The sequence below is a fragment of the Amia ocellicauda genome, chromosome 23, assembly GCF_036373705.1.
Source record: "Amia ocellicauda isolate fAmiCal2 chromosome 23, fAmiCal2.hap1, whole genome shotgun sequence".
Taxonomy (NCBI): domain Eukaryota; kingdom Metazoa; phylum Chordata; class Actinopteri; order Amiiformes; family Amiidae; genus Amia; species Amia ocellicauda.
The window spans coordinates 89079-105063 of NC_089872.1; the positions used below are offsets into that span (position 1 = coordinate 89079).

The 15985-nt window shown below is 44.6% G+C and overlaps 4 non-coding genes across 4 annotated transcripts; all 4 read right to left on the reverse strand.

The window, feature by feature from the left end:
- trnag-gcc (transfer RNA glycine (anticodon GCC)) lies at window positions 1-71 on the reverse strand. The gene has a single exon. It is a non-coding gene; the product is annotated as a tRNA-Gly (tRNA).
- A 2237-nt stretch (window positions 72-2308) lies between these two features.
- trnag-gcc (transfer RNA glycine (anticodon GCC)) lies at window positions 2309-2379 on the reverse strand. Its single transcript has one exon. It is a non-coding gene; the product is annotated as a tRNA-Gly (tRNA).
- Window positions 2380-12646: 10267 nt separating this feature from the next.
- Window positions 12647-12717, reverse strand: trnag-gcc (transfer RNA glycine (anticodon GCC)). Its single transcript has one exon. It is a non-coding gene; the product is annotated as a tRNA-Gly (tRNA).
- Window positions 12718-15037: 2320 nt separating this feature from the next.
- trnag-gcc (transfer RNA glycine (anticodon GCC)) lies at window positions 15038-15108 on the reverse strand. Its single transcript has one exon. It is a non-coding gene; the product is annotated as a tRNA-Gly (tRNA).
- Window positions 15109-15985: the final 877 nt, after the last annotated feature.

Here is a 15985-nt window from a genome sequence, read left to right on the forward strand (position 1 = left end):
TGCATTGGCCAGGAATCGAACCCGGACCTCCCGCGTGGCAGGCAAGAATTCTACCACTGAACAACCAATGCTCAGGTTATGAAAAACTTAAGTGGTTGAATGGGAAAGAAGTACCAATCATTAAAGACAATTAGATAGATGAATGAGTGAGTGAGACAGACACAAATGTCTGGTTGTTGCAATTATTTGCCATCCTCTTCTATATAGAACGGGGAAAACCATTGGGCGCGAATCAAGCAAAGGCCTCCCGAGTGGCAGGTGAGGTCTCTACATCTGTAGGACCAATGCTCAGGTGACAAGGGTTTCGAGTGGTTGAACAAGGAATATGTAACAATCATTATAGATAGATAAGTGAGTGAGTGACAGAGAGAGAGAGACAAATGTCTGGTTGTTACATTAATAGCCAACCTCTTCTATATAGAACAGAGAAAAAAATTGGCCGCGAAACAAGCAGACACCTCCCGAGTGGCAGGTGAGATCTCTACCACTGTAGGACCAATGCTCAGGTGACAAGGGTATCAAGTGGATGAATGAGGAATAAGTACCGATGAGACTTAGATCTCGGGATAACTAAGGCACGGGAAACAGGAACGTCCGGATGGGACGATGTAGAAAGAAGTACCAATCGTTATAGATAGATGAGTGAGTGAGAGAGAGAGACAGACACAGATGTCTGGTTGTTACAATAATAGCCGTCATCTTCTATATAGATCGGGGAAAACCATTGGCCGCGAATTAAGCAACGAATTCCCGAGTGGAAGGTGAGATCTCTTCCACTGTAGGACCAATTCTCAGGTGACAAGGGTTTCGAGTGGTTGAACAAGGAATATGTAACAATCATTATAGATAGATAAGTGAGTGAGTGACAGAGAGAGAGAGACAAATGTCTGGTTGTTACATTAATAGCCAACCTCTTCTATATAGAACGGAGAGAAGAATTGGCCGCGAATCAAGCAGACACCTCCCGAGTGGCAGGTGAGATCTCTACCACTGTAGGACCAATGCTCAGGTGACAAGGGTATCAAGTGGATGAATGAGGATTAAGTACCGATGAGACTTAGATCTCGGGATAACTAAGGCACGGGAAACAGGAACGTCCGGATGGGACTATGTAGAAAGAAGTACCAATCATTATTGATAGAAGAGTGAGTGAGTGAGAGAGAGAGACAGACACAAATGTCTGGTAGTTACAATAATAGCCATCCTCTTCTATATAGAATAGGGAAAACCATTGGCCGCAAATCAAGCAACAACCCCCCGAGTGGAAGGAGAGATCTCTACCACTGTAGGACCAATGCTCAAGTGACAAGGGTTTCAAATGGTTGAACGAGGAATAAGTACCAATCAGACCCAGACCTCGGGATAACTAAGGCATGGGAAACAGGAACGTCCGGATGGGACGATGTAGAAAGAAGTTCCCATGTTTATAGATAGATGAGTGAGTGAGAGAGTGAGACAGACACAATTGTCTGGTTGTTACAATAATAGCCGTCATCTTCTATATAGAATGGGGAAAACCATTGGCCGCGAATTAAGCAACGAATTCCAGAGTGGAAGGTGAGATCTCTTCCACTGTAGGACCAATGCTCAGGTGAGAAGGGTATCAAGTGGATGAACGAGGAATAAGTACCAATCAGACCAAGAACTCGGGATTACTAAGGCGCGGCAAACAGGAACGTCCGGATGGGACGATGTAGAAAGAAGTACCAATCATTTTAGATAGAAAAGTGAGTGAGTGAGAGAGAGAGACAGACACAAATGTCCGGTTGTTACAATGATAGCCATCCTCTTCTATATAGAACGGGGAAAACCATTGGCCGCGAATCAAGCAACAACCTCCCGAGTGGCAGGTGAGATTTTTACCACTGTAGGACCAATGCTCAGGTGACAAGGTTATCAAGTGGATGATTGAGGAATAAGTACCGATGAGACTTAGATCTCGGGATAACTAAGGCACGGGAAACAGGAACGTCTGGATGGGACGATATAGAAAGAAGTACCAATCTTTATAGATAGATGAGTGAGTGAGAGAGAGAGACAGACACAAATGTCTGGTTTTTAAAATAATAGCCATCCTCTTCTATATAGAACGGGGAAAACCATTGGCCGCGAATCAAGCAACAACCTCCCGAGTGGCAGGTGAGATCTCCACCACTGTAGGACCAATTCTCAGGTGACAAGGGTATCAAGTGGATGAACGAGGAATAAGTACTGATGAGACTTAGATCTCGGGATTACTAAAACACGGGTTACAGTAACGTCCGGATGGGACGATGTAGTCATTGTCTTCTTTGTAGAACGAGGAAAATGCATTGGCCAGGAATCGAAACCGGGCCTCCCGCGTGGCAGGCGAGAATTCTACCACTGAACAACCAATGCTCAGGTTATGAAAATCTTAAGTGGTTGAATGGGAAAGAAGTACCAATCATTAAAGATAATTGGATAGATGAATGAGTGAGTGAGACAGACACAAATGTCTGGTTGTTGCAATTATTTGCCATCCTCTTCTATATAGAACGGGGAAATCCACTGGGCGCGAATCAAGCAAAGGCCTCCCGAGTGGCAAGTGAGGTCTCTACATCTGTAGGACCAATGCTCAGGTGACAAGGGTTTCGAATGGTTGAACAAGGAATTTGTAACAATCATTATATATAGATAAGTGAGTGAGTGACAGAGAGAGAGACAAATGTCTGGTTGTTACATTGATAGCCAACCTCTTCTATATGGAACGCAGAAAAAAATTGGCCGCGAATCAAGCAGACACCTCCCGAGTGGCAGGTGAGATCTCTACCACTGTAGGACCAATGCTCAGGTGACAAGGGTATCAAGTGGATGAATGAGGAATAAGTACCGATGAGACTTAGATCTCGGGATAACTAAGGCACGGGAAACAGGAACGTCCGGATGGGACGATGTAGAAAGAAGTACCAATCATTATTGAAGATTAAAGTGAGTGAGTGAGAGAGAGAGACAGACACAAATGTCTGGTAGTTACAATAATAGGCAACCTCTTCTATATAGAACAGAGAAAAAATTGGCCGCGAATCAAGCAGACACCTCCCGAGTGGCAGGTGAGATCTCTACCACTGTAGGACCAATGCTCAGGTGACAAGGGTATCAAGTGGATGAATGAGGAATAAGTACCGATGAGACTTAGATCTCGGGATAACTAAGACAAGGGAAACAGGAACGTCCGGATGGGACGATGTAGAAAGAAGTACCAATCTTTATAGATAGATGAGTGAGTGAGAGAGTGAGACAGACACAAATGTCTGGTTGTTACAATAATTGCCGTCATCTTCTATATAGAATGGGGAAAACCATTGGCCGCGAATTAAGCAACGAATTTCCGAGTGGAAGGTGAGATCTCTTCCACTGTAGGACCAATGCTCAGGTGAGAAGGGTATCAAGTGTATGAACGAGGAATAAGTACCAATCAGACCAAGAACTCGGGATTACTAAGGAGCGGCAAACAGGAATGTCCGGATGGGACGATGTAGAAAGAAGTACCAATCTTTTTAGATAGAATAGTGAGTGAGTGAGAGAAAGAGACAGACACAAATGTCTGGTTGTTACAATGATAGCCATCCTCTTCTATATAGAACGGGGAGAACCATTGGCCGCGAATCAAGCAACAACCTCCCGAGTGGCAGGTGAGATCTCTACCACTGTAGGACCAATTCTCAGGTGACAAGGGTATCAAGTGGATGAACGAGGAATAAGTACCGATGAGACTTAGATCTCGGGATTACTAAAACACGGGTTACAGTAACGTCCGGATGGGACGATGTAGTCATTGTCTTCTTTGTAGAACGAGGAAAATGCATTGGACAGGAATCGAACCCGGGCCTCCCGCGTGGCAGGTGAGAATTCTACCACTGAACAACCAATGCTCAGGTTATGAAAAACTTAAGTGGTTGAATGGGAAAGAAGTACCAATCATTAAAGACAATTAGATAGATGAATGAGTGAGTGAGACAGACACAAATGTCTGGTTGTTGCAATTATTTGCCATCCTCTTCTATATAGAACGGGGAAAACCATTGGGCGCGAATCAAGCAAAGGCCTCCCGAGTGGCAGGTGAGGTCTCTACATCTGTAGGACCAATGCTCAGGTGACAAGGGTTTCGAGTGGTTGAACAAGGAATATGTAACAATCATTATAGATAGATAAGTGAGTGAGTGACAGAGAGAGAGAGACAAATGTCTGGTTGTTACATTAATAGCCAACCTCTTCTATATAGAACGGAGAAAAAAATTGGCCGCGAATCAAGCAGACACCTCCCGAGTGGCAGGTGAGATCTCTACCACTGTAGGACCAATGCTCAGGTGACAAGGGTATCAAGTGGATGAATGAGGAATAAGTACCGATGAGACTTAGATCTCGGGATAACTAAAGCACAGGAAACAGGAACGTCCGGATGGGACGATGTAGAAAGAAGTACCAATCTTTATAGATAGATGAGTGAGTGAGAGAGTGAGACAGACACAAATGTCTGGTTGTTACAATAATTGCCGTCATCTTCTATATAGAATGGGGAAAACCATTGGCCGCGAATTAAGCAACGAATTCCCGAGTGGAAGGTGAGATCTCTTCCACTGTAGGACCAATGCTCAGGTGAGAAGGGTATCAAGTGGATGAACGAGGAATAAGTACCAATCAGACCAAGAACTCGGGATTACTAAGGCGCGGCAAACAGGAACGTCCGGATTGTACGATGTAGAAAGAAGTACCAATCATTTTTGATAGAATAGTGAGTGAGTGAGAGAGAGAGACAGACACAAATGTCTGGTTGTTACAATGATAGCCATCCTCTTCTATATAGAACGGGGAGAACCATTGGCCGCGAATCAAGCAAAGGCCTCCCGAGTGTAAGGTGAGATCTCTACCACTGTAGGACCAATGCTCAGGTGACAAGGGTTTCAAATGGTTGAACGAGGAATAAGTACCAATCAGACCCAGACCTCGGGATAACTAAGGCACGGGAAACAGGAACGTCCGGATGTGACGATGTAGAAAGAAGTACCAATCTTTATAGATAGATGAGTGAGTGAGAGAGAGAGACAGACACAAATGTCTGGTTTTTAAAATAATAGCCATCCTCTTCTATATAGAACGGGGAAAACCATTGGCCGCGAATCAAGCAACAACCTCCCGAGTGGCAGGTGAGATCTCTACCACTGTAGGACCAATGCTCAGGTGACAAGTGTTTGAACCGGCTGAAGGAGGAGAAATACCAATCAGACCCAGACCTCAGGATTACTAAGGCGCGGGTATCAGGAACGTCTGGATGGGACGAAGTAGAAAGAAGTACCAATCATTATAGATAGATGAGTGAGTTAGTGAGAGAGAGAGACAGACACAAATGTCTGGTTGTTACAATAATAGCCGTCATCTTCTATATAGAATGGGGAAAACCATTGGCCGCGAATTAAGCAACGAATTCCCGAGTGGAAGGTGAGATCTCTTCCACTGTAGGACCAATGCTCAGGTGAGAAGGGTATCAAGTGTATGAACGAGGAATAAGTACCAATTAGACCAAGAACTCGGGATTACTAAGGAGCGGCAAACAGGAATGTCCGGATGGGACGATGTAGAAAGAAGTACCAATCTTTATAGATAGATGAGTGAGTGAGAGAGTGAGACAGACACAAATGTCTGGTTGTTACAATAATTGCCGTCATCTTCTATATAGAATGGGGAAAACCATTGGCCGCGAATTAAGCAATGAATTCCCGAGTGGAAGGTGAGATCTCTTCCACTGTAGGACCAATGCTCAGGTGAGAAGGGTATCAAGTGGATGAACGAGGAATAAGTACCAATCAGACCAAGAACTCGGGATTACTAAGGCGCGGCAAACAGGAACTTCCGGATTGTACGATGTAGAAAGAAGTACCAATCATTTTAGATAGAATAGTGAGTGAGTGAGAGAGAGAGACAGACACAAATGTCTGGTTGTTACAATGATAGCCATCCTCTTCAATGTAGAACGGGGAGAACCATTGGCCGCGAATCAAGTAAAGGCCTCCCGAGTGTAAGCTGAGATCTCTACCACTGTAGGACCAATTCTCAGGTGACAAGGGTATCAAGTGGATGAACGAGGAATAAGTACCGATGAGACTTAGATCTCGGGATTACTAAAACACGGGTTACAGTAACGTCCGGATGGGACGATGTAGTCATTGTCTTCTTTGTAGAACGAGGAAAATGCATTGGCCAGGAATCGAACCCTGGCCTCCTGCGTGGCAGGCGAGAATTCTACCACTGAACAACCAATGCTCAGGTTAGGAAAAACTTAAGTGGTTGAATGGGAAAGAAGTACCAATCATTAAAGACAATTAGATAGATGAATGAGTGAGTGAGACAGACACAAATGTCTGGTTGTTGCAATTATTTGCCATCCTCTTCTATATAGAACGGGGAAAACCATTGGGCGCGAATCAAGCAAAGGCCTCCCGAGTGGCAGGTGAGGTCTCTACATCTGTAGGACCAATGCTCAGGTGACAAGGGTTTCGAGTGGTTGAACAAGGAATATGTAACAATCATTATAGATAGATAAGTGAGTGAGTGACAGAGAGAGAGAGACAAATGTCTGGTTGTTACATTAATAGCCAACCTCTTCTATATAGAACGGAGAAAAAAATTGGCCGCGAATCAAGCAGACACCTCCCGAGTGGCAGGTGAGATCTCTACCACTGTAGGACCAATGCTCAGGTGACAAGGGTATCAAGTGGATGAATGAGGAATAAGTACCGATGAGACTTAGATCTCGGGATAACTAAAGCACAGGAAACAGGAACGTCCGGATGGGACGATGTAGAAAGAAGTACCAATCTTTATAGATAGATGAGTGAGTGAGAGAGTGAGACAGACACAAATGTCTGGTTGTTACAATAATTGCCGTCATCTTCTATATAGAATGGGGAAAACCATTGGCCGCGAATTAAGCAACGAATTCCCGAGTGGAAGGTGAGATCTCTTCCACTGTAGGACCAATGCTCAGGTGAGAAGGGTATCAAGTGGATGAACGAGGAATAAGTACCAATCAGACCAAGAACTCGGGATTACTAAGGCGCGGCAAACAGGAACGTCCGGATTGTACGATGTAGAAAGAAGTACCAATCATTTTAGATAGAATAGTGAGTGAGTGAGAGAGAGAGACAGACACAAATGTCTGGTTGTTACAATGATAGCCATCCTCTTCTATATAGAACGGGGAGAACCATTGGCCGCGAATCAAGCAAAGGCCTCCCGAGTGTAAGGTGAGATCTCTACCACTGTAGGACCAATGCTCAGGTGACAAGGGTTTCAAATGGTTGAACGAGGAATAAGTACCAATCAGACCCAGACCTCGGGATAACTAAGGCACGGGAAACAGGAACGTCCGGATGTGACGATGTAGAAAGAAGTACCAATCTTTATAGATAGATGAGTGAGTGAGAGAGAGAGACAGACACAAATGTCTGGTTTTTAAAATAATAGCCATCCTCTTCTATATAGAACGGGGAAAACCATTGGCCGCGAATCAAGCAACAACCTCCCGAGTGGCAGGTGAGATCTCTACCACTGTAGGACCAATGCTCAGGTGACAAGTGTTTGAACCGGCTGAAGGAGGAGAAATACCAATCAGACCCAGACCTCAGGATTACTAAGGCGCGGGTATCAGGAACGTCCGGATGGGACAAAGTAGAAAGAAGTACCAATCATTATAGATAGATGAGTGAGTTAGTGAGAGAGAGAGACAGACACAAATGTCTGGTTGTTACAATAATAGCCGTCATCTTCTATATAGAATGGGGAAAACCATTGGCCGCGAATTAAGCAACGAATTCCCGAGTGGAAGGTGAGATCTCTTCCACTGTAGGACCAATGCTCAGGTGAGAAGGGTATCAAGTGGATGAACGAGGAATAAGTACCAATCAGACCAAGAACTCGGGATTACTAAGGCGCGGCAAACAGGAACGTCCGGATTGTACGATGTAGAAAGAAGTACCAATCATTTTAGATAGAATAGTGAGTGAGTGAGAGAGAGAGACAGACACAAATGTCTGGTTGTTACAATGATAGCCATCCTCTTCAATGTAGAACGGGGAGAACCATTGGCCGCGAATCAAGTAAAGGCCTCCCGAGTGTAAGCTGAGATCTCTACCACTGTAGGACCAATTCTCAGGTGACAAGGGTATCAAGTGGATGAACGAGGAATAAGTACCGATGAGACTTAGATCTCGGGATTACTAAAACACGGGTTACAGTAACGTCCGGATGGGACGATGTAGTCATTGTCTTCTTTGTAGAACGAGGAAAATGCATTGGCCAGGAATCGAACCCTGGCCTCCTGCGTGGCAGGTGAGAATTCTACCACTGAACAACCAATGCTCAGGTTAGGAAAAACTTAAGTGGTTGAATGGGAAAGAAGTACCAATCATTAAAGACAATTAGATAGATGAATGAGTGAGTGAGACAGACACAAATGTCTGGTTGTTGCAATTATTTGCCATCCTCTTCTATATAGAACGGGGAAAACCATTGGGCGCGAATCAAGCAAAGGCCTCCCGAGTGGCAGGTGAGGTCTCTACATCTGTAGGACCAATGCTCAGGTGACAAGGGTTTCGAGTGGTTGAACAAGGAATATGTAACAATCATTATAGATAGATAAGTGAGTGAGTGACAGAGAGAGAGAGACAAATGTCTGGTTGTTACATTAATAGCCAACCTCTTCTATATAGAACGGAGAAAAAAATTGGCCGCGAATCAAGCAGACACCTCCCGAGTGGCAGGTGAGATCTCTACCACTGTAGGACCAATGCTCAGGTGACAAGGGTATCAAGTGGATGAATGAGGAATAAGTACCGATGAGACTTAGATCTCGGGATAACTAAAGCACAGGAAACAGGAACGTCCGGATGGGACGATGTAGAAAGAAGTACCAATCTTTATAGATAGATGAGTGAGTGAGAGAGTGAGACAGACACAAATGTCTGGTTGTTACAATAATTGCCGTCATCTTCTATATAGAATGGGGAAAACCATTGGCCGCGAATTAAGCAACGAATTCCCGAGTGGAAGGTGAGATCTCTTCCACTGTAGGACCAATTCTCAGGTGACAAGGGTTTCGAGTGGTTGAACAAGGAATATGTAACAATCATTATAGTTAGATAAGTGAGTGAGTGACAGAGAGAGAGAGACAAATGTCTGGTTGTTACATTAATAGCCAACCTCTTCTATATAGAACGGAGAGAAAAATTGGCCGCGAATCAAGCAGACACCTCCCGACTGGCAGGTGAGATCTCTACCACTGTAGGACCAATGCTCAGGTGACAAGGGTATCAAGTGGATGAATGAGGATTAAGTACCGATGAGACTTAAATCTCGGAATAACTAAGGCACGGGAAACAGGAACGTCCGGATGGGACTATGTAGAAAGAAGTACCAATCATTATTGATAGATGAGTGAGTGAGTGAGAGAGAGAGACAGACACAAATGTCTGGTAGTTACAATAATAGCCATCCTCTTCTATATAGAATAGGGAAAACCATTGGCCGCAAATCAAGCAACAACCCCCCGAGTGGAAGGAGAGATCTCTACCACTGTAGGACCAATGCTCAAGTGACAAGGGTTTCAAATGGTTGAACGAGGAATAAGTACCAATCAGACCCAGACCTCGGGATAACTAAGGCATGGGAAACAGGAACGTCCGGATGGGACGATGTAGAAAGAAGTACCAATCTTTATAGATAGATGAGTGAGTGAGAGAGTGAGACAGACACAAATGTCTGGTTGTTACAATAATAGCCGTCATCTTCTATATAGAATGGTGAAAACCATTGGCCGCGAATTAAGCAACGAATTCCAGAGTGGAAGGTGAGATATCTTCCACTGTAGGACCAATGCTCAGGTGAGAAGGGTATCAAGTGGATGAACGAGGAATAAGTACCAATCAGACCAAGAACTCGGGATTACTAAGGCGCGGCAAACAGGAAAGTCCGGATGGGACGATGTAGAAAGAAGTACCAATCATTTTAGATAGAATAGTGAGTGAGTGAGAGAGAGAGACAGACACAAATGTCCGGTTGTTACAATGATAGCCATCCTCTTCTATATAGAACAGGGAAAACCATTGGCCGCGAATCAAGCAACAACCCCCCGAGTGGCAGGTGAGATTTTTACCACTGTAGGACCAATGCTCAGGTGACAAGGTTATCAAGTGGATGATTGAGGAATAAGTACCGATGAGACTTAGATCTCGGGATAACTAAGGCACGGGAAACAGGAACGTCCGGATGGGACGATATAGAAAGAAGTACCAATCTTTATAGATAAATGAGTGAGTGAGAGAGAGAGACAGACACAAATGTCTGGTTTTTAATATAATAGCCATCCTCTTCTATATAGAACGGGGAAAACCATTGGCCGCGAATCAAGCAGACACCTCCCGAGTGGCAGGTGAGATCTCTACCACTGTAGGACCAATGCTCAGGTGACAAGGGTATCAAGTGGATGAATGAGGAATAAGTACCGATGAGACTTAGATCTCGGGATAACTAAGGCACAGGAAACAGGAACGTCCGGATGGGACGATGTAGAAAGAAGTACCAATCTTTATAGATAGATGAGTGAGTGAGAGAGTGAGACAGACACAAATGTCTGGTTGTTACAATAATTGCCGTCATCTTCTATATAGAATGGGGAAAACCATTGGCCGCGAATTAAGCAACGAATTCCCGAGTGGAAGGTGAGATCTCTTCCACTGTAGGACCAATGCTCAGGTGAGAAGGGTATCAAGTGGATGAATGAGGAATAAGTACCAATGAGACTTAGATCTCGGGGTAACTAAGGCACGGGAAACAGGAACGTCCGGATGTGACGATGTAGAAAGAAGTACCAATCTTTATAGATAGATGAGTGAGTGAGAGAGAGAGACAGACACAAATGTCTGGTTTTTAAAATAATAGCCATCCTCTTCTATATAGAACGGGGAAAACCATTGGCCGCGAATCAAGCAACAACCTCCCGAGTGGCAGGTGAGATCTCTACCACTGTAGGACCAATGCTCAGGTGACAAGTGTTTGAACCGGCTGAAGGAGGAAAAATACCAATCAGACCCAGACCTCAGGATTACTAAGGCGCGGGTATCAGGAACGTCCGGATGGGACGAAGTAGAAAGAAGTACCAATCATTATAGATAGATGAGTGAGTTAGTGAGAGAGAGAGACAGACACAAATGTCTGGTTGTTACAATAATAGCCGTCATTTTCTATATAGAATGGGGAAAACCATTGGCCGCGAATTAAGCAACGAATTCCCGAGTGGAAGGTGAGATCTCTTCCACTGTAGGACCAATGCTCAGGTGAGAAGGGTATCAAGTGTATGAACGAGGAATAAGTACCAATCAGACCAAGAACTCGGGATTACTAAGGAGCGGCAAACAGGAATGTCCGGTTGGGACGATGTAGAAAGAAGTACCAATCTTTATAGATAGATGAGTGAGTGAGAGAGTGAGACAGACACAAATGTCTGGTTGTTACAATAATTGCCGTCATCTTCTATATAGAATGGGGAAAACCATTGGCCGCGAATTAAGCAACGAATTCCCGAGTGGAAGGTGAGATCTCTTCCACTGTAGGACCAATGCTCAGGTGAGAAGGGTATCAAGTGGATGAACGAGGAATAAGTACCAATGAGACTTAGATCTCGGGATAACTAAGGCACGGGAAACAGGAACGTCCGGATGTGACGATGTAGAAAGAAGTACCAATCTTTATAGATAGATGAGTGAGTGAGAGAGAGAGACAGACACAAATGTCTGGTTTTTAAAATAATAGCCATCCTCTTCTATATAGAACGGGGAAAACCATTGGCCGCGAATCAAGCAACAACCTCCCGAGTGGCAGGTGAGATCTCTACCACTGTAGGACCAATGCTCAGGTGACAAGTGTTTGAACCGGCTGAAGGAGGAAAAATACCAATCAGACCCAGACCTCAGGATTACTAAGGCGCGGGTATCAGGAACGTCCGGATGGGACGAAGTAGAAAGAAGTACCAATCATTATAGATAGATGAGTGAGTTAGTGAGAGAGAGAGACAGACACAAATGTCTGGTTGTTACAATAATAGCCGTCATCTTCTATATAGAATGGGGAAAACCATTGGCCGCGAATTAAGCAACGAATTCCCGAGTGGAAGGTGAGATCTCTTCCACTGTAGGACCAATGCTCAGGTGAGAAGGGTATCAAGTGTATGAACGTGGAATAAGTACCAATCAGACCAAGAACTCGGGATTACTAAGGAGCGGCAAACAGGAATGTCCGGATGGGACGATGTAGAAAGAAGTACCAATCATTTTAGATAGAATAGTGAGTGAGTGAGAGAAAGAGACAGACACAAATGTCTGGTTGTTACAATGATAGCCATCCTCCTCTATATAGAACGGGGAGAACCATTGGCCGCGAATCAAGCAACAACCTCCCGAGTGGCAGGTGAGATCTCTACCACTGTAGGACCAATTCTCTGGTGACAAGGATATCAAGTGGATGAACGAGGAATAAGTACCGATGAGACTTAGATCTCGGGATTACTAAAACACGGGTTACAGTAACGTCCGGATGGGACGATGTAGTCATTGTCTTCTTTGTAGAACGAGGAAAATGCATTGGCCAGGAATCGAACCCGGGCCTCCCGCGTGGCAGGCGAGAATTCTACCACTGAACAACCAATGCACAGGTTATGAAAAACTTAAGTGGTTGAATGGGAAAGAAGTACCAATCATTAAAGACAATTAGATAGATGAATGAGTGAGTGAGACAGACACAAATGTCTGGTTGTTGCAATTATTTGCCATCCTCTTCTATATAGAACGGGGAAAACCATTGGGCGCGAATCAAGCAAAGGCCTCCCGAGTGGCAGGTGAGGTCTCTACATCTGTAGGACCAATGCTCAGGTGACAAGGGTTTCGAGTGGTTGAATGAGGAATAAGTACCGATGAGACTTAGATCTCGGGAAAACTAAGGCACAGGAAACAGGAACGTCCGGATGGGACGATGTAGAAAGAAGTACCAATCTTTATAGATAGATGAGTGAGTGAGAGAGTGAGACAGACACAAATGTCTGGTTGTTACAATAATTGCCGTCATCTTCTATATAGAATGGGGAAAACCATTGGCCGCGAATTAAGCAACGAATTCCCGAGTGGAAGGTGAGATCTCTTCCACTGTAGGACCAATGCTCAGGTGAGAAGGGTATCAAGTGGATGAACGAGGAATAAGTACCAATCAGACCAAGAACTCGGGATTACTAAGGCGCGGCAAACAGGAACGTCCGGATTGTACGATGTAGAAAGAAGTACCAATCATTTTTGATAGAATAGTGAGTGAGTGAGAGAGAGAGACAGACACAAATGTCTGGTTGTTACAATGATAGCCATCCTCTTCTATATAGAACGGGGAGAACCATTGGCCGCGAATCAAGCAAAGGCCTCCCGAGTGTAAGGTGAGATCTCTACCACTGTAGGACCAATGCTCAGGTGACAAGGGTTTCGAGTGGTTGAACAAGGAATATGTAACAATCATTATATATAGATAAGTGAGTGAGTGACAGAGAGAGAGAGACAAATGTCTGGTTGTTACATTAATAGCCAACCTCTTCTATATAGAACGCAGAAAAAAATTGGCCGCGAATCAAGCAGACACCTCTCGAGTGGCAGGTGAGATCTCTACCACTGTAGGACCAATGCTCAGGTGACAAGGGTATCAAGTGGATGAATGAGGAATAAGTACCGATGAGACTTAGATCTCGGGATAACTAAGGCACGGGAAACAGGAACGTCCGGATGGGACGATGTAGAAAGAAGTACCAATCATTATTGAAGATTAAAGTGAGTGAGTGAGAGAGAGAGACAGACACAAATGTCTGGTAGTTACAATAATAGCCATCCTCTTCTATATAGAATGGGGAAAACCATTGGCCGCAAATCAACCAACAACCCCCCGAGTGGAAGGAGAGATCTCTTCCACTGTAGGACCAATGCTCAGGTGACAAGGGTTTCAAATGGTTGAACGAGGAATAAGTACCAATCAGACCCAGACCTCGGGATAACTAAGGCACGGGAAACAGGAACGTCCGGATGTGACGATGTAGAAAGAAGTACCAATCTTTATAGATAGATGAGTGAGTGAGAGAGAGAGACAGACACAAATGTCTGGTTTTTAAAATAATAGCCATCCTCTTCTATATAAAACGGGGAAAACCATTGGCCGCGAATCAAGCAACAACCTCCCGAGTGGCAGGTGAGATCTCTACCACTGTAGGACCAATGCTCAGGTGACAAGTGTTTGAACCGGCTGAAGGAGGAAAAATACCAATCAGACCCAGACCTCAGGATTACTAAGGCGCGGGTATCAGGAACGTCCGGATGGGACGAAGTTGAAAGAAGTACCAATCATTATAGATAGATGAGTGAGTTAGTGAGAGAGAGAGACAGACACAAATGTCTGGTTGTTACAATAATAGCCGTCATCTTCTATATAGAATGGGGAAAACCATTGGCCGCGAATTAAGCAACAAATTCCCGAGTGGAAGGTGAGATCTCTTCCACTGTAGGACCAATGCTCAGGTGAGAAGGGTATCAAGTGTATGAACGAGGAATAAGTACCAATCAGACCAAGAACTCGGGATTACTAAGGAGCGGCAAACAGGAATGTCCGGATGGGACGATGTAGAAAGAAGTACCAATCATTTTAGATAGAATAGTGAGTGAGTGAGAGAAAGAGACAGACACAAATGTCTGGTTGTTACAATGATAGCCATCCTCTTCTATATAGAACGGGGAGAACCATTGGCCGCGAATCAAGCAACAACCTCCCGAGTGGCAGGTGAGATCTCTACCACTGTAGGACCAATTCTCAGGTGACAAGGGTATCAAGTGGATGAACGAGGAATAAGTACCGATGAGACTTAGATCTCGGGATTACTAAAACACGGGTTACAGTAACGTCCGGATGGGACGATGTAGTCATTGTCTTCTTTGTAGAACGAGGAAAATGCATTGGCCAGGAATCGAACCCGGGCCTCCCGCGTGGCAGGCGAGAATTCTACCACTGAACAACCAATGCTCAGGTTATGAAAAACTTAAGTGGTTGAATGGGAAAGAAGTACCAATCATTAAAGACAATTAGATAGATGAATGAGTGAGTGAGACAGACACAAATGTCTGGTTGTTGCAATAATTTGCCATCCTCTTCTATATAGAACGGGGAAAACCATTGGGCGCGAATCAAGCAAAGGCCTCCCGAGTGGCAGGTGAGGTCTCTACATCTGTAGGACCAATGCTCAGGTGACAAGGGTTTCGAGTGGTTGAACAAGGAATATGTAACAATCATTATAGATAGATAAGTGAGTGAGTGACAGAGAGAGAGAGACAAATGTCTGGTTGTTACATTAATAGCCAACCTCTTCTATATAGAACAGAGAAAAAAATTGGCCGCGAATCAAGCAGACACCTCCCGAGTGGCATGTGAGATCTCTACCACTGTAGGACCAATGCTCAGGTGACAAGGGTATCAAGTGGATGAATGAGGAATAAGTACCGATGAGACTTAGATCTCGGGATAACTAAGGCACGGGAAACAGGAACGTCCGGATGGGACGATGTAGAAAGAAGTACCAATCTTTATAGATAGATGAGTGAGTGAGAGAGTGAGACAGACACAAAGGTCTGGTTGTTACAATAATAGCCGTCATCTTCTATATAGAATGGGGAAAACCATTGGCCGCGAATTAAGCAACGAATTCCAGAGTGGAAGGTGAGATCTCTTCCACTGTAGGACCAATGCTCAGGTGAGAAGAGTATCAAGTGGATGAACGAGGAATAAGTACCAATCAGACCAAGAACTCGGGATTACTAAGGCGCGGCAAACAGGAACGTCCGGATTGTACGATGTAGAAAGAAGTACCAATCATTTTAGATAGAATAGTGAGTGAGTGAGAGAG